The sequence below is a fragment of the Procambarus clarkii genome, chromosome 26 (genome assembly GCF_040958095.1).
Source record: "Procambarus clarkii isolate CNS0578487 chromosome 26, FALCON_Pclarkii_2.0, whole genome shotgun sequence".
Taxonomy (NCBI): Eukaryota; Metazoa; Arthropoda; class Malacostraca; order Decapoda; family Cambaridae; genus Procambarus; species Procambarus clarkii.
This window is the reverse complement of record NC_091175.1, coordinates 18,657,471-18,676,882: the sequence shown is the minus strand read 5'-3', so window position 1 is coordinate 18,676,882 and position 19,412 is coordinate 18,657,471. Positions and strand designations below refer to the sequence as shown.

General features: G+C 45.3%; 1 long non-coding RNA gene across 1 annotated transcript; it reads left to right on the top strand.

The window, feature by feature from the left end:
* Positions 1 to 14,053: 14,053 nt before the first annotated feature.
* LOC138368752 (uncharacterized) lies at positions 14,054 to 16,646 on the top strand. The gene is made up of 4 exons (XR_011229658.1): positions 14,054 to 14,092; positions 15,939 to 16,070; positions 16,204 to 16,281; positions 16,465 to 16,646. It is a non-coding gene; the product is annotated as an uncharacterized lncRNA (long non-coding RNA).
* The last annotated feature ends 2,766 nt before the right edge of the window (positions 16,647 to 19,412 follow it).

The following is a 19,412-nucleotide window of genomic DNA, read 5'->3' as shown; positions in this document are numbered from 1 at the left end:
TATACTCTCACTCTCTGTGTATACTCTCTCTCTCTGTATACTCTCACTCTCTGTGTATACTCTCTCTCTCTGTATACTCTCACTCTCTGTGTATACTCTCTCTCTGTATACTCTCTCTCTCTCTGTATACTCTCACTCGCTGTGTATACTCTCTCTCTCTGTATACTCTCACTCTCTGTGTATACTCTCACTCGCTGTGTATACTCTCTCTCTCTCTGTGTATACTCTCACTCTCTGTGTATGCTCTCTCTCTCTGTATACTCTCACTCTCTGTGTATACTCTCACTCTCTGTGTATACTCTCTCTCTCTCTGTATACTCTCACTCTCTGTGTATACTCTCACTCGCTGTGTATACTCTCTCTCTCTCTCTGTGTATACTCTCACTCTCTGTGTATACTCTCACTCTCTGTGTATACTCTCACTCTCTGTGTATACTCTCACTCTCTGTGTATACTCTCTCTCTCTGTGTATACTCTCACTCTCTGTGTATACTCTCACTCGCTGTGTATACTCTCACTCTCTGTGTATACTCTCACTCTCTGTGTATACTCTCACTCTCTGTGTATACTCTCTCTCTCTGTGTATACTCTCACTCTCTGTGTATACTCTCACTCTCTGTGTATACTCTCACTCTCTGTGTATACTCTCACTCTCTGTGTATACTCTCACTCTCTGTGTATGCTCTCTCTCTCTGTATACTCTCACTCTCTGTGTATACTCTCACTCTCTGTGTATACTCTCACTCTCTGTGTATACTCTCACTCTCTGTGTATACTCTCACTCTCTGTGTATACTCTCACTCTCTGTGTATACTCTCACTCTCTGTGTATACTCTCACTCTCTGTGTATACTCTCACTCTCTGTGTATACTCTCACTCTCTGTGTATACTCTCACTCTCTGTGTATACTCTCACTCTCTGCATATACTCTCACTCTATGTATACTCTCACTCTCTGTGTATACTCTCACTCTCTGTGTATACTCTCACTCTCCATGTATACTCTCACTCTCCATGTATACTCTCACTCTCCGTGTATACTCTCTTGCAACAGATGAATAGAGATAGATTGAATAGATAGATGGTTACATAGATGAATGGATAGATTGATAAAATGATAGATATATGGGAGACAGGCAGGTAGACCTGGACAATGCTGGAGACCTCTCCTTGTAAACCATAAGAGTCTATCCAAAGTTGGAGACCAGATACTAAGGGCTAGCCTCACCAAAAATTGCAGGGGGACTCGTCTGGCGTACGGGATGAACACAGGCTCATATCGTAGTCCTAAGATAAATGTATGTATATATGTATATTATATACGTATATATATATATATATATATATATATATATATATATATATATATATATATATATGTCGTACCTAGTAGCCAGAATGCACATTTTGGCCTACTATGCATGGCCCGATTTGCCTAATAAGCCAAGTTTTCCTGAATTAATATATTTTCTCTAATTTTTTTCTTATGAAATGATAAAGCTACCCATTTCATTATGTATGAGGTCAACTTTTTTTATTAGAGTTAAAATTAACGTAGATATATGACTGAACCTAACCAACCCTACCTAACCTAACCTAACCTATCTTTATGGGTTAGGTTAGGTTAGGTAGCCGAAAAAAGGTAGGTTAGGTTAGGTAGGTTAGGTAGTCGAAAAAACATTAATTCATGAAAACTTGGCTTATTAGGCAAATCGGGCCTTGCATTGTAGGCTCAGAAGTGCGTTCTAGCTACTAGGTACGACATATATATATATATATATATATATATATATATATATATATATATATATATATATATATATATATATATATATATATATATATATATATGTCGTACCTAGTAGCCAGAACTCACTTCTCAGCCTACTATTCAAGGCCCGATTTGCCTAATAAGCCAAGTTTTCCTGAATTAATATATTTACTATAATTTTTTTCTTATGAAATGATAAAGCTACCCTTTTCACTATGTATGAGGGAAATTTTTTTTATTGGAGTTAAAATTAACGTAGATATATGACCGAACCTAACCAACCCTACCTAACCTAACCTAACCTATATATATAGGTAAGGTTAGGTTAGGTAGCCAAAAAAAGCTAGGTTAGGTTAGGTTAGGTAGGTTAGGTAGACGAAAAAACATTAATTCATGAAAACTTGGCTTATTAGGCAAATCGGGCCTTGCATAGTAGGCTGAGAAGTGCGTTCTGGCTACTAGGTACGACATATATATATATATATATTGTAGCTCGAGCACTATTTGTGTAGAAGAAAAACACTGACACGAGAGAGAAAACAAATAAGTGCAGATGTTAGAGAAAGTGTGGAAGCTCGTGAGGTAAGTTTGCCAAATATATGGGGAAAAACAGCCGAGTTAATGAGTCTTTGGAAGAGCCGGAGTTGTTTTGACGGCCGGAGGGAACACTGTGGTGTAATGTGTAACTACACCAGCCACACCCCACTGAGAAGTCTGTGTCTGGGGTCCCCACACCCCACTGAGAAGTCTGTGTCTGGGGTACTCACACCCCACTGAGAAGTCTGTGTCTGGGGTCCCCACACCCCACTGAGAAGTCTGTGTCTGGGATACTCACACCCCACTGAGAAGTCTGTGTCTGGGGTCCCCACACCCCACTGAGAAGTCTGTGTCTGGGGTACTCACACCTCACTGAGAAGTCTGTGTCTGGGGTCCCCACACCCCACTGAGAAGTCTGTGTCTGGGGTACCCACACCCCACTGAGAAGTCTGTGTCTGGGGTACTCACACCTCACTGAGAAATCTGTGTCTGGGGTACTCACACACTACTGAGAAGTCTGTGTCTGGGGTACTCACACCACTGAGAAGTCTGTGTCTGGGGTACCCACACCCCACTGAGAAGTCTGTGTCTGGGGTACTCACACCCAACTGAAAAGTCTGTATCTGGGGTACGCACACCTCACTGAGAAGTCTGTGTCTGGGGTACCCACACCCCACTGAGAAGTCTGTATCTGGGGTACCCACACACCACTGAGAAGTCTGTATCTGGGGTACTCACACCTCACTGAGAAGTCTGTATCTGGGGTACGCACACCCCACTGAGAAGTCTGTGTCTGGGGTACCCACACCCCACTGAGAAGTCTGTGTCTGGGGTACCCACACCCCACTGAGAAGTCTGTGTCTGGGGTCCCCACACCCCACTGAGAAGTCTGTGTCTGGGTTACTCACACCCCACTGAGAAGTCTGTGTCTGGGGTACTCACACCCCACTGAGAAGTCTGTGTCTGGGGTACTCACACCCCACTGAGAAGTCTGTGTCTGGGGTACCCACACCCCACTGAGAAGTCTGTGTCTGGGGTACTCACACCCCACTGAGAAGTCTGTGTCTGGGGTACTCACACCCCACTGAGAAGTCTGTGTCTGGGGTACCCACACACCACTGAGAAGTCTGTGTCTGGGGTACCCACACCCCCACTGAGAAGTCTGTATCTGGGGTACTCACACCCCACTGAGAAGTTTGTGTCTGGGGTACCCACACCCCACTGAGAAGTCTGTGTCTGGGGTACCCACACCCCCACTGAGAAGTCTGTATCTTGGGTACTCACACCCCACTGAGAAGTTTGTGTCTGGGGTACCCACACCAGACTGAGAAGTCTGTGTCTGGGGTACCCACACCCCACTGAGAAGTCTGTATCTGGGGTACTCACACCCCACTGAGAAGTCTGTGTCTGGGGTCCCCACACCCCACTGAGAAGTCTGTATCTGGGGTACTCACACCCCACTGAGAAGTCTGTATCTGGGGTACTCACACCTCACTGAGAAGTCTGTGTCTGGGGTACCCACACCCCACTGAGAAGTCTGTATCTGGGGTACCCACACACCACTGAGAAGTCTGTATCTGGGGTACTCACACCCAACTGAAAAGTCTGTATCTGGGGTACGCACACCTCACTGAGAAGTCTGTGTCTGGGGTACCCACACCCCACTGAGAAGTCTGTGTCTGGGGTACCCACACCCCACTGAGAAGTCTGTATCTGGGGTACCCACACCCCACTGAGAAGTCTGTATCTGGGGTACCCACACCCAACTGAGAAGTCTGTGTCTGGGGTACGCACACACCACCGAGAAGTCTGTATCTGAGGTACTCACACCCCACTGAAAAGTCTGTGTCTGGGATACTCACACACCACTGAGAAGTCTGTGTCTGGGGTACTCACACACCACTGAGAAGTTTGTGTCTGGGGTACCCACACCCCACTGAGAAGTCTGTGTCTGGGGTCCCCACACCCCACTGAGAAGTCTGTATCTGGGGTACTCACACCCCACTGAGAAGTCTGTATCTGGGGTACTCACACCTCACTGAGAAGTCTGTGTCTGGGGTACCCACACCCCACTGAGAAGTCTGTATCTGGGGTACCCACACACCACTGAGAAGTCTGTATCTGGGGTACTCACACCCAACTGAAAAGTCTGTATCTGGGGTACGCACACCTCACTGAGAAGTCTGTGTCTGGGGTACCCACACCCCACTGAGAAGTCTGTGTCTGGGGTACCCACACCCCACTGAGAAGTCTGTATCTGGGGTACCCACACCCCACTGAGAAGTCTGTATCTGGGGTACCCACACCCAACTGAGAAGTCTGTGTCTGGGGTACGCACACACCACCGAGAAGTCTGTATCTGAGGTACTCACACCCCACTGAAAAGTCTGTGTCTGGGATACTCACACACCACTGAGAAGTCTGTGTCTGGGGTACTCACACACCACTGAGAAGTCTGTGTCTGGGGTACTCACACACCACTGAGAAGTCTGTGTCTGGGGTACTCAGACCCCACTGAAAAGTCTGTGTCTGGGGTACTCAGACCCCACTGAGAAGTCTGTGTCTGGGGTACCCACACCCCACTGAGAGGTCTGTGTCTGGGGTACCCACACCCCACTGAGAGGTCTGTGTCTGGGGTACTCACACACCACTGAGAAGTCTGTGTCTGGGGTACTCACACCCCACTGAGAAGTCTGTATCTGGGGTACTCACACCCCACTGAGAAGTCTGTATCTGGGGTACTCACACCCCACTGAGAAGTCTGTATCTGGGGTACTCACACCCCACTGAGAAGTCTGTGTCTGGGGTACTCACACACCACTGAGAAGTCTGTATCTAGCATTTTGAACAGTATCGTCCTCGTTGGCATCTTCAAGTTCCGGTCTTGTTCCTACTCTCACGGTGTGGTAGAGTGAATAGTTCCGTTATTAGGGTAGTTATAGCAAATTGTTCGGCTTTTACATGAATGACTTTAAGAATTTGTAATCTTCTTACATCCTGAGTTTATGCAAGTATTTTTATTCAATATTTTGTTGAGGTGATGTCATGGGCTTGTCTCATGTGATTCCTAGGGGCGCCTGATTGAAGATGACAGGTCAAACGCCTCGTCAGCTTGGTCGACGTCATACCTATGTACTTAGATTGAAGGTTACATCCTTCGTGGGGGCAAGTGTACAGGTATACAACGCTTAACTGCTGCACAGGGTTCTCCGTCGGCTTCGGGCTGTTTTTAATGAGGAGGTCGATAGTCGTCTTTGCTGACAAGCTGACAAAGAAGTCTTTACAGCAGCCGAACGTATCGAATAGTTGAATAGTCACCTATGAGTATATATAATAGTCACTCCTGGGTATATAAAATTAATGAAAAGCCTTACTAGTAATTCCCCCTGTGACTGCAGGTCAGTCCATACATTCAAATCGATTATATTACAACTCAGAATTATCGAATCGATTATATTACAACTCAGAATTATATTCCAGATAGAAGTAACGAGCTTCGGTCCGGCCCATAGCCTTCGGAACGTAAGGCATAACGCTAATGAGACTCTCTGTTTTAATCAGATTATTTCCCAAGTTTGATAGACCATTTACCGCTCTGGTGAGTCTAACGAGGAAGGACAGACGGGTCGTTTATGACACGTAGTGAACGCGTCTGACTCAAGACACATCTAAATGCTGTCTTAAAGAACTGGCGTATATTAGGTTCTAAACCATTTCCCCCACTTCAGCGTATCTAACTCAAACACAAAGTAATGTTCTAAGAAATCTAATGTTACTAGAAAGTGTGTCTTCACATGAAGGTTTCCAGTGAGTATATTTTTATATATGGAGGCTTCCAGAGAGTGTTCCTCTATAGGGAGGTTGCAAGTAAGTGTAGAAATTAATCCCCATGATTAAGGGAAGATGTATAGGTTTCGTAAGGGGTTGATGAATCGTGGGCTAGAACACACCTGAGTTAAACAGAACACGTGGAAATATTAAACAATGATTCGAACTTGGTTTCGACCAGGGAGTCAATTCTCACTTTGGAGAAGGATTCACAGTAAGTCTTAGTGAGGCACTTGAGCTTAGACAACAGTGATGGATCACTGGGCGAGGCACTGGAGCTCAGACAACAGTGATGGATCACTGGGCGAGGCACTGGAGCTCAGACAACAGTGATGGATCACTGTGCGAGGCACTGGAGCTCAGACAACAGTGATGGATCACTGTGCGAGGCACTGGAGCTCAGACAACAGTGATGGATCACTGGGCGAGGCACTGCAGCTCAGACAACAGTGATGGATCACTGTGCGAGGCACTGGAGCTCAGACAACAGTGTTATATATCACTGGTCTAAGCGCCTCATCTTCCCAAATGGCCGCATTTTGGATCTAATATTCGTTTCATGTGAATTTTAATGATATTTTGAATAATTTGCATAATTACACCAACAAGTTTTACTTCACTTACAAATTAAACACAACCCAAATTTTGTCCCTTTCACGTTAGGTAATTAACTTTCAATTAAATCTCCGGGCTTCGAGTTTTTAATGTCGAATAATAGAGCCCAAGATAGAGCCCTGTTGAGGTAGAGCTTCAGAGGGAGCAGATGTTTGTTATTAATTATGTGATGTGAGGTATGACGGCGCATAGATCACGTGGTATTAATACGTAGGGGAAGTACCAGGGGTCTACGGGATAACTAGATACATCATGGGAAGTACCAGGAGGGGGGGGTCAATGGGACTACCAGACATACCTGGTACCAGGATTAACAGGACAAATAGACATACACATACTTGAAAGGCCCCCCCCCCCTGGTTCGACCCCTCGAAGGTCCTAGCGAATGATATGTTGCATTAAAGCAATTGCAAGATCAACGCTACGATCTCTCAACGCTAAATTGACGTTAATCTTGAGATAATGTCCCCACTAGGTAATCAACACATCAACGCTAAACCAACTCTAAGATCATCCGTTAAATCAACGTAAAATCGACGTTTAGTAAGCGTCGAGTGTGTTCGGATTTACCCTAATTTACCTACTTATAAAAATCTAAAGTGTTCCATCACTAAAGTGATGGAACAGAACCTTCTTGACAGACTGGATACTTTACACACCACCGATGCTGTGATAACCCCACCCCCCTCCCCCCCCCCCCCCCCCCCTCCCCACCCCCCACCCCAAAAAAATGAAATTATTTGTCAGTAGTAATGGGATTCGATTCACCCAATTTCACTATTGAATGAGAAATAATTGGTTTTCATGGTTGAAATAGCTGGTGCGAGGAGGCGTTTTCTCCATCTTATTAATTCCTCGTTACCAATGTGTCGCCTCCTGCTTGCTGACAATTCGTTACCAAGAAATAGTCTCTTTGCTGATAATTCTGATAATTCGTTACCATTTGGGATCGTCTTCTCCTCCTTCTTGACACTTCATTACTAGAGGGCCCACAAGACGGGCCCACAAGACGGGCCCACAAGACGGACCCACAAGACGGGCCCACAAGACGGGCCCACAAGACGGGCCCACAAGACGGGCCCAAAAGAGAGCCCACAAGAGGGCCCACAAGATATTGTAACTACGACTCGGAATCCGTTGAAAGCATGATTATATGACATTTTAAAGAGATTTGACGACTGATAAGAATTGGGGTGTAAGAATAGGGTAACAACATCTTGGATATGAGGATAGGATAGCATCTGGGGTATGAGGACAGGATGGTTAGTGAGTGGTGAGGTGGACACCTCGCCCCCCTCACTATGAGGGAATACGTTAACATTTACCTGGATGCTAATGGCATCGTTGAAGGTCCCTGTTATGTTGCCAATATACTGTGAGGCACGGCACTCTACTGACAATGTGGTAGTGAACTGTGAGGGGGGAGGTGCTCGCCTCTCCTCACGCTCCTAACGATGTCGCAATGGACAGAGAAGGTCAGCAATTTCCTGCCTCCTGACGGTGCTTCTGCCTGACCGCTTCCGTCGACGGACCTCTGCTGTTCTTGTTGCTGCTGCTGCTGCTGTAGGTCAACGGGTGCTGCTGCTGTCAGACCTCTTCTGTCACTATCAGATGTCTGCTTCAATGTAGACCGCTGCTTCTGCTGCTGACTATGGCTGCTGGTGCCTGCTAAGACCGCTGCTTCTGTTGCTGACTATGGCTGCTGGTGCCTGCTAAGACCGCTGCTTCTGCTGCTGACTATGGCTGCTGGTGCCTGCTAAGACCGCTGCTTCTGCTGCTGACTATGGCTGCTGGTGCCTGCTAAGACCGCTGCTTCTGCTGCTGACTATGGCTGCTGGTGCCTGCTAAGACAGATGCTTCTGCTGAGGCTTCCACTTAATTTCTGCTTCTTCCTGCTGCCATGGAACTTTACATCCGTGTGGTCGTGTGGTTGGTGAGAGGAGGCCTGTACTCGGCCCTACCCCAAGGTCCTATGGTAGGGCCGTACCAGGCCACTCAGATTCACGTGATGGGGCACTCAGACTCACGTGTTGGACCACTCAAACTCACTTGCGAAGCCACTCAGAAACACACTGTAAATCCATGCAGACATGTATAAATTTCTGTCGAATTTTCCCTTACATGAAAAACTACGTCCCTCTTCCCTCACCCTTGATAGACATTTGAATATTTATATTCATACAGCGGAAGAACAAAACTCATCTCAATACAGAAATTAGAAGAACAAATTGAATATAAGAGCCTTTAGTAGATTTTTTCCTGTGAATTTTGATTTTAGGAAGAATACTGTCAATGGTGATTAATTTAAGGCAATTTAAGGCCATTCCTAGCAACCTGAGTGTGACCTATTCTCATCCTTGACCTGAGGGTGACCTATCCTCATCCTTGACCTGAGGGTGACCTCTTCTTATCCTCGATCTGAGTGTGACCTGAAAAGAGATCAGTAATGACGGACTATTAGATGCAAAAAGTATATATTTAGGGATAATTGAGTCTCTTTACTTTTCAACTTATCTTCTTGTACGTTGAGGAAACTCCTTCTTTCTTCTTAATACTAATGTCTGATATCACAATTTTCTTCTCAATACAAATGTCTGAAATCAAAGAAGAATTTCTTTTATTGCTGTCTAAGTCAATCGTCTATTCCCTTCTTGAACTTATCTTGCAGGGTCAGAGTTCGATCCCCGCTAATCCACGTGGCTGGGACAGCGATCCATTACAACGTCCTGATATCCCAGACTCAAATCCTATCCTTCTACCCCCCTTCCAAGGGGCTATTTAAGCCAAACCAGCTTAGCTTTTAACCTCTCATAAGCGCCTAACCTCGCTAAGCCAATAACTTTCCGATTTTCAAACTCCTTCCTCGCTCTACATCAGAAAGTGGTCCAGACAAATGCTATAGTCACCCCGAAGAATAAAGTGGTTTCGTTGCTTCATTAAACATCACAAGTACATTAATGTTCTTGGAGAAAATGTGAGTTTAGTATGTGTATTTATTATGTGTGTATGTGTGTAAATTTTGTGTATTTACATGCACAAAATCATGTTTTTCCCTTTTCAAAATCATTTGAAAATCACTTTCAGTAAAGGTGTGATGCAGACTTTGTAGACTTACGCAGACTTTGTAAACCAGGGGAGCCATACCCAGACCTATAGGGTAGTGTATACTCCCTCTTGTTAGCTATAGGTCGTTGAAGATAGTGAACCACCTTGAAGATACTGCTGAACCACCTTGAAGATGCTGCTGAACCACCTTGAAGATGCTGGTGAACCACCTTGAAGATGCTGTTGAACCACCTTGAAGATGCTGTTGAACCACCTTGAAGATGCTGGTGAACCACCTTGAAGATGCTGTTGAACCACCTTGAAGATGCTACTGAACCACCTTGAAGATGCTGGTGAACCACCTTGAAGATGCTGGTGAACCACCTTGAAGATGCTGAACCACCTTGAAGATGCTGCTGAACCACCTTGAAGATGCTACTGAACCACCTTGAAGATGCTGCTGAACCACCTTGAAGATGCTGCTGAACCACCTTGAAGATACTGCTGAACCACCTTGAAGATACTGCTGAACCACCTTGAAGATACTGCTGAACCACCTTGAAGATACTGCTGAACCACCTTGAAGATACTGCTGAACCACCTTGAAAATACTAAACTACCTTGAAAATACTGCTTAACGACCTTAATGATGTTGATAAGGGGGCCTTAAAGAAGTTGCTGAAGGGCATTAATGATGCTGCTAAGACATATTGACTATTAGCTGGAAACATTAAGCTAAGACCATTTAACAGCATATCAATACGACCGTCAGATCTCTTGATTACCTCGTCCATAAAGAGGATTTAAGGGTCCCTTGTCGCCCTGGCACATGAGCTCTAATATATACCGTTTAATGCATTACTCTATTAATACATTACTGTTTAATGTATTACTGTATTGCTGGTACATTATGAAGATGAAAGGCAGATCGGGGTGACTGCGTGACTGTCTCATTCCTCCTGTCACAGCCCCCAGCAAACACATTTCGTAATCTCTACGCTATTTAGACAGTTTAAACGTTGTAACGACGTAATGACGTTAATCAATCGTTGTGTGCTTGTTGCCAGATGTAATATATCTCTGCGATCACACACACACAACGTAACTGTCACTATTTTCCACTTATTGAAACTTGTAATAATGTTTGACGTATCGCTGTAACGTTTTTATGGCGTATTAGAACGTCGTTACAACTTGTTAGGTGTTGAATGTTGTTCGAATGTTGTAGCAACGTTAGTTTAGTTCATTTATTATGCACCCCATACCCATCTTGTGGGCGGTAGTGGAAAGGGTTACAAAGGCACATAATGGGCTCAGGGACTGAACCTCACAATTCATTTAGCTAAGCAAGTTACAATCTTGATGAGCTAGTTACAAAATTCAAGTTGCAACGTCGTAGTTCAGTTGTGTGTTTGGTGGGATTTACAGCCATGGATTTTTATTCCAACCCTACGCATCTAGCAGGGAGTTCTTTATATAGGAGCTGAACATTTTCCTACAGTATCCCCTGCTCTTTCTTGCTGGGGTCCTAACACAGGATGCGAACCTCCCTATTTCCAGGTATTTTTTTTAACACGGGAGTGGGTCCACTACCTCCCACAGATTACTCCCACCCACTCACTGCCCAAGAGGCCGTTGCAAAGAATTAAGATGCAACCACGAGCATCTTATCGTTCTCGCCCTTCTGTAATGTGGGTCTTGTGTCTGGGAAGGAGCAATGTTCACACCGACCCGTCTCCCTAACGGGTCGGTGTGAACATTGTATGTTCTGGATCGGGATTCACGGAGCAGTTACGCAAGCACTTACGAACGTGTACATCTTTCCTCAATCTTTGACGGCTTTGGTTATATTTATTAAACAGTTTACAAGCATGAAAACTTGCCAATCAACTGTTGTTATTGTTATAAACAGCTTCCTGGTGCTTCGGAGCTCATTAACAATTAAATAATTGTAAACAAAGCCGCCAAAAACTGAGAAAAGATGAACAGGATCGTAAGTGCTTGCGTAACTGCTTCGTGAACCTGGCTCCTGTGGAGAGTATCGGGTCTATGACCTGAGAAAATCACGTAGCCCTCCACGTCATCTGTGGTATACATAGTTACCACCTATGGCTCCTTATTTGTAGTATTTTTGGATGATTTTAAGGCTAAATAATTAAGATTGAAGTGAAGTCGTCATGGGGTTGAAGTTTCAACCCCATGATATAAACCATCATTCTATAGTGTATCCTGTTAAAGGTTAGAAATGAGGAGAAATCTTGATGCTTCTCAGTAAATTATAATAAGCACTATAAATTATTACATAATGATTCTTTCGCTAAACAATATTATATACAATAGTGTATGCTTTGAAAATCTTAAAGAGAATGAATTGGAGGAACGTCAACAGAAAACGATATGATGTTGGAATGTCTATAGAGTACACTATAGTAAATAGGATAGATTAAGGGTCTACACCAAGTCACACGATGTTTATGGGGTCCACTACCACCCAAAAAGATAGGTATGGGGTTTACTGCCACCTGTTGGATGGGTATTGGGTCCACTATTGCCCCCAGGATGAATACGGGGTTCACTACCGCCCACTTGATAGGTATGGGGCTCACTATCACCCCACTGGATGGGTATGGAGTCCACTACCACCCACAGGATGGGAATGGGGTCCACTACCACCCACATGATGGGTATGGGGTCCACTACCACCCACAGGATGGGTATGGGGTCCACTACCACCCACAGGATGGATATGAGGTCCACAACCATCCACAAGATGGGTAAAGGGTCCACTACCACCAGTTGGATGGATATGGGGCCTACAACCGCCCATAGGATGGGTATGGGGGACACTACCATCCAAAGGATTGGGATGGGGTCCACTACCACACACAGGTGGGGGGTAGTGAACCCCATACCCGTCCTGTGGGTGGTAGTAGAACCCATACTCATCCAACATTTGGTAGTGTACCCCATTAACATCCTACAGGTGATAGTGGACTTCATAGCCATCCTACGGGTGGTAGTGGACCCATGAACAGGTGGTAGTGGACCCCCATACACATCATACCGGTGGTAATGGACCCAATACCCATGCTACGGATGGTAGTGGACCCCCATACACATCGAGTGACTAATTGTGGACACTTAATCCATCCTGATGATACACTGGCAGTGTTGAAGGCAGCAATGTTCAGTGTACAGGTTCCCAAGTAGGAAGACATGAGAGGCAAGACCTACGAGAGGCGTCAACATCAGAGGCTGGGGTCACGTGACAGACTTGACGCAGTGAGAGGCAATGTCGTGTTATGTTATCCCGTCGTTGTAGATGTTCTTTCATACCCCGAGACGATCTTCGTTGCCTTACTGTCTGGCTGTAGTCGTCTGAGGTGGAGATTACGATAAGACTGATAAATCTGAAGGTAAACATACAGCTCTAACAGCCAGAACTGAAGAGGTCGGAGCTGTAGAGGGCGTGTAGAAAGGAGCTGGGAACCGCCTGACAGCCTATAAGACTCGCCTTGAGACTTATACTCCAGACGCTCGAGGAGCACCTTGGGGGAGACGGAGACAGGAAGAGCGAGGAAGGTGACGGGAAGTTTTGTTCCGAGGACGAGAGGAGCGCCGAGGACCCGTCCGGCGTCACGTGGTGATCGTCGAGGACGCCACTTGTGCAGAATAATATTCTGAACAATGTCATCCTGGACGTTAATAGTTATTAGAAAGCATAAATGTCCACACTTCAATAAGTTAAAATCGCTTAATTTGTCATTAACGAGCAATATCTTAAGTCAGTTGAAAGCAAATATTTAACATCATTCAGTGTTATATCAGGAATTTTGGGTTGTGGGTTTGTTAGTCTGTTATTGTATATATTGTATATTGTAGTTGTGGAGCGGCCATTAACACTTCTTGACTGACGGACGATTACTACTTCACTTCCATATTGCAAATGTTGCTCTCTTGTACCTGTTGTTCTGTTGCAACATTTACAATAGAATTTTTTTGGTTTGTGAATTATATTTTGAAATTAACAACTTCAAACATACAAGCTGGGGATCACTATTGGTTCATTAGAGACTCGTTCGTATTTGGGGAAGTGAAGGAGTGGTTGTTGGCCATTGTTAATTGACACTTGAGACTCGCAAAATGTTAACCAATGGGGTGAGTGTTAGGGTGAATGTCAACCAATCAGCGGCCGGGTTTGGTTGGCTGCTGGGTATATAAGAAACGATGAGACAAAAAGCACTTCAGTGTGTTGTACCTCACTTTTGGTATACAGTTCCAGCTTCGTCTCTTGGAGGTGAGCTGTATGGTGAGGATCCCGCCCCCTCTTCCCTCTTGTTGCGTCTCCCCCCCCCCCCCCCCCCCCCTTTGGTTCCCCGTACTGGAATTAGTTACCCCCCATACACTACACTATTTGTTTTATGTTGCCAGGGTTAAGTGTTGCGTGTGGCACTATAGCAGACCCAAACTGGCTTCTGACCCTCCTCTACCCGACTTGTATCCTGCGAGAGGCTAGCCCTTAACGTCTGGCCTTCAACCTTAACGTTTCGGTTAAATATATCACTTTTGTAAGTGTACAATGGGATTACTTGGTTTTTAATATTTTCAAATTCAAAACTAAATTGTTTTAATGACGTAACTTCAGCAGACTAGAAGTGTTCTATTAAAGCATAACTAGTGAAATTTTCCATAACCCATGAACGAGGGTCTGTATCTAGAAGATATCCATCCTGCCCTTAATCTGTTTCTTTAGCATCAACGCTAATTGTAATTTGTCATATTAGTAGTAAAATTCCCTTATTAAAAGTAGCATTTTCAGCAGAATTTAGTGTAGTTGTGTAAAATTTTCTTAGCGTAAAAAGTTAACGGAATGTCTTGACTACTGCACCTAAACAGTAGTGAACTACCGGTTCGTAGTTATTGTCAGCGCCCCGGAGGTGTACACGAGGCAGTCAGGAGCTTGACAAACGCGCCGTAAGTAAAGTTCAGATGCTAGTCTCCGGACACTCCCCCCCCCCCCCCCCTCCCCCAACAGTGGGTTGCTCTAGCAGTTCAAAACTAAAGTTTGGTAATATATAACATGGCCCTGCACGTTGACGGTATCCCATTTACTGCCCTCCAATGTTAACATTGAAACTGATAAAGGCAGATACTTTTTACACTAAATACTTCTCCCTACTAAGTGTTAATTTAATGCTTGTATAGGTTTAAAAGCATTACCCCCCCCCCTCCCCCCTCCAAATGTTTTCCTTAATTTTAGCCTTTTGATTTTTTTCACCCTGTCTTATTAACCATGTTCATGCAGCAGGGTTAAATAGAAATGCATTGTAGTCTTAAATTTGTAACTTTCCAGAATGCTTCTGCTTAAGTACTGGTGTGGGTGTATGGTGTCTTCTAGGACCACTACATGGCCCCACACGGCTCTGGTGTGGGTGTATGGTGTCTTCTAGGACCACTACATGGCCCCACACGGCTCTGGTGTGGGTGTATGGTGTCTTCTAGGACCACTACATGGCCCCACACGGCTCTGGTGTGGGTGTATGGTGTCTTCTAGGACCACTACATGGCCCCACACGGCTCTGGTGTGGGTGTATGGTGTCTTCTAGGACCACTACATGGCCCCACACGGCTCTGGTGTGGGTGTATGGTGTCTTCTAGGACCACTACATGGCCCCACACGGCTCTGGTGTGGGTGTATGGTGTCTTCTAGGACCACTACATGGCCCCACACGGCTCCCTGGCGTTCCTCCCGTCTGAGCAAAACCTGTTTGTACCAGTTTGTCTAGCATCTCCTTTAAGTCGTCCTTTGGGGAAAGTCTCTACATTTCTGACACTAACAGGTTTGACACTTTTTCCAGTTGCACGTTTCGTCCAACAATTCACTAAAGCTGAACCCCCCCCCCCCCCTTTTCCTGAATTTAAGGTTCCCCAGCTTAAGTGTCTCGGCCTTAAAGGCCCACATCAATCTCGACACTCAATCCTGTGGAATACCTGGTAACGTAGTAAAAGTTCTAGTTTGATTAGGTTACACACACTATCAGATAGATCAAACAAGTGCTTATAGTACGCAAGATTGAAGTTTAGAATCCTCAACATGGCTTATGTCCACTAAAGAGTAAAACTAATCTGTTAAACTGTTTCAGAAATGAGAGCCGGTAAGCACTTTAAAATACCTGTAGCTGGGATCAAGCAAATTCTCACTGATAATCATTGCAGAGGCTTCCACCTAGTTAGAAGACGAGGATAAGGAAGACTTAAGAGAATTGTTGCCAGAAGTGAGTTCATGTTATTGTTCAACAGTTGCATATTATTGAAATACATAGTCATTAAACTTAATATGGTCGTCCTGCTGGACTGATTTACTAAATGGCAAAGATTCGTTCTAAAACTACGTAAAATTTTTCTTAGGTGGGATACAGTTCATGTGGACAAGGAGCGAGGCGTGATCATCTGGGTACACTGTGCAAAATAGTCTCGCACAGAAAGGTCCGTAGGCCTTGTTTTACTTTATTCATCTGTCAAACGGCTCAAATTGGGTAGATTTTCTTTAAGTGCAAGTTACTGATAAGGGCTTCACCGGCTGTAGAGATGTAAAAACTTGATCTGACCTTATCACAATATATAAAATCTTATTTCAGGAATATAAGTGATCTCTCCTCCCGTCTTCAGGCTCGGGCGACCACAGGGTAGGCAACGAGGACTCCTAGTACTGAAGAACATCAATAACGACCATATAGTGCAATAACATGGCTTGTCACCACGCCCAGTCATTCACCTGAGACCAACCTTTGATATGTCGGTCAATGGTCTAGTTTCCTGAATAATGTAAAGAATATTAAAATGTAAACTACCTCATCTCTTATACCTTTAGCCAGGTCTCTTAAGGCTTCGTGTGTACACAACTTGCCTCCAGGAACCTGAAGTGCAGTTAGTATACTTAACTCGTTAAGGAAATAATTAATGGCTTGTGATTTCAGTCACAATGACATTGTATGAATTACTTGTAAAACCTGGTTGTAGCATTATTTTTAGGCCTGTCTCGGTGACCTCGCTCGGTATCTACGATGAATGATTTTTGTCCTATCTTGTTTGACAGTCAATTAGTATCTTTAAGAAACTTCAACGCTGGCTACACTACAGTGCTCTAAAAAAATTTAAGCTTTTTAATGACCCATTGTAACTGGGGGGCAACTAAATGACTTGCTTCCTATGCTGCCTATAGTTATCTATCCACAGAACTACATTCTATATTGCGACCCAGTATAGTACTAAATCTCAATTACTTGCACACTCCGCAGTGTGCTGCGGAGTGTGCAACCCAGGAAGGCACCGACCCAAGAAATCCTCCGCAAGCGCGGCGTCCCCAGCCACCTCCGCATACAGCGCAGCCAACTCCTGCCGAACATAGTGCAACACCCCACCCGTGTCCGAAGCAGCCGTCCCATCTGGCCGTTGCAAGGCCGTAAAAAGAACAGAGTCCCGCGCGGCCCGCACCTTACTTAAAAGAAACGGAGAAATCCGTTCCCAGTCCACCCTCTCACTTACACGAGCCCTCACACGCACACCCTCCGCCACCCGCATCTACAACGGCCAGATGGGCAGCCGTCTGCCCATCTGCAACGGCCAGATGGGCAGCCGTCCCATCTGGCCGTTGCAAGGCCGTAAAAAGAACAGAGTCCCGCGCGGCCCGCACCTTACTTAAAAGAAACGGAGAAATCCGTTCCCAGTCCACCCTCTCACTTACACGAGCCCTCACACGCACACCCTCCGCCACCCGCATATACGCGCCTTGCAGTCAACAATCAACACCAGCATCGTACCTTACATACAACCTCGACAGCTGCGCCTGCAACAACCGCAGCAACCCAAAGCGCCCAGCAGCCTCGCGTTTAGCAACCACGCGAAAAAACAAACGACACTGCACTTTACACTACTCCCACCACTCCAAGACAGAAACTCACAACGCCGGGCCCGAATCCCGACCCACCAACACCGAAACTGACGACAAACACGCGGAGAACGCAACAACCCACAGTTTAGCTTCCACCACCCCGCACCTGACTGGGCACCCCAACCCGGACCACCACCAAACTGTGGTCGGAGAATGCAACCGGGACAGTGCGAAAATCATACACCGTACAATCCCCACCATTGACATACACCCTATCAATGCGCGAACGCACCCCACGTGCAGCAAAAGTAAACGACAGCCCTCCACCAAAGAGCACAGCAGCGTCCCGGAAACCGCAGGAACGCACCACCTCCAGCAGCGCACCCGAGATATTCTGCGGACGAGCGCTACAATAATCCCGTGCACTCGTCACACAATTGAAGTGTCCTCCAAAAATCATGCCCCGCGTATCATGGCGCAAGAAAGGGAGAAGCCCCACCCTAAAAAACTCCTCCCGCTCCCGACGACGCGCCGCACCCGAGGGGGCGTACACCGTCAAGAACGGAATGACGACCCCCAAAAACTCCACCCACACAAATAGCACACGCCCATCCAACTCCGTGTGAAGCACGGAGGAGGCGGCCCTACGAGAGAATAACATAAGGGTCCCCCCGAAAGGCGTCCTCGGCGGGTTGAGCACCACATGATAATGCACGCTCAGACACTGCAACAGACACATCATGCTCCTGTATGAGAGCTACATCCACACGTTTTTAAATAAATAAGAGGCAGTAGGACAATGAAATTTAAGAAAACTAGTGGTTATTCAAACTATTCCTATTTATGTAATTTACTGGTTTATCCATCTGAACATTTCCATCAAAGAATGCATAGTTTCTTCGAAGTGTTTATCAACCAATTTGTAGATATAAAGTTCGTAAGTTTGAGAGCCACAGGACTGTTCTCCCACAACCCGTTCTCGCAAATTTAATAAGTCAATATTGACTTAAATATGTGCATAGGTGACATACTTAACATAATAGTTTCCCTTGAAAAGCTTCATAGAAAACACCAACCTTACCTAACCTACTTAGTATGTTAAGATAAGCATCTTGCTTCGTAATTACAATTATTACCTAACCTATAATAGGTATAGGTTAAGTAATAATTGTAATTACGAAGCAATAAGATGCTTATCTTAAGATACTAACAAGGTTAGGTAAGGTCGGTGTTTTCTATGAAGCTTTTTAAGGGTATCTATTATGTTTAGTATATCACCTATGCACGTAGTTAATAAGTCAATATTGACTTTACGAATTTGCGAGAACGTGTTGGAGTCCGATCTTGTCCTTCAACTTCATTATTACAGACGTGAAGATCCAATATAATGCATAAAAGGGGACAACTGCTTGAAGCAAGACTTAACAAAAGGTAACTGCAGAAGGCCTACTGGCCCATACGAGACGCTGTTATTTATAACCACCCAATCCCACTAAACCCCATAGGATTTAAACGCATAGAACCGCCTACCCGCCGAACCTGTCTGCAGAATTTATAAAACTAATCTGGAATAGTGGAATTAACTTGTCTCGACGGGGACAGGAAGCCAGCGGCGAGGTGCCGGCCCTAAAGCCAATCCTGACTTGCACACGTGAATTTACGTCCTAATCCATCCACCAGAATGACAATTAATTTCTGCGTTGGGGGGGGGGAGGGCCGCCAAAGC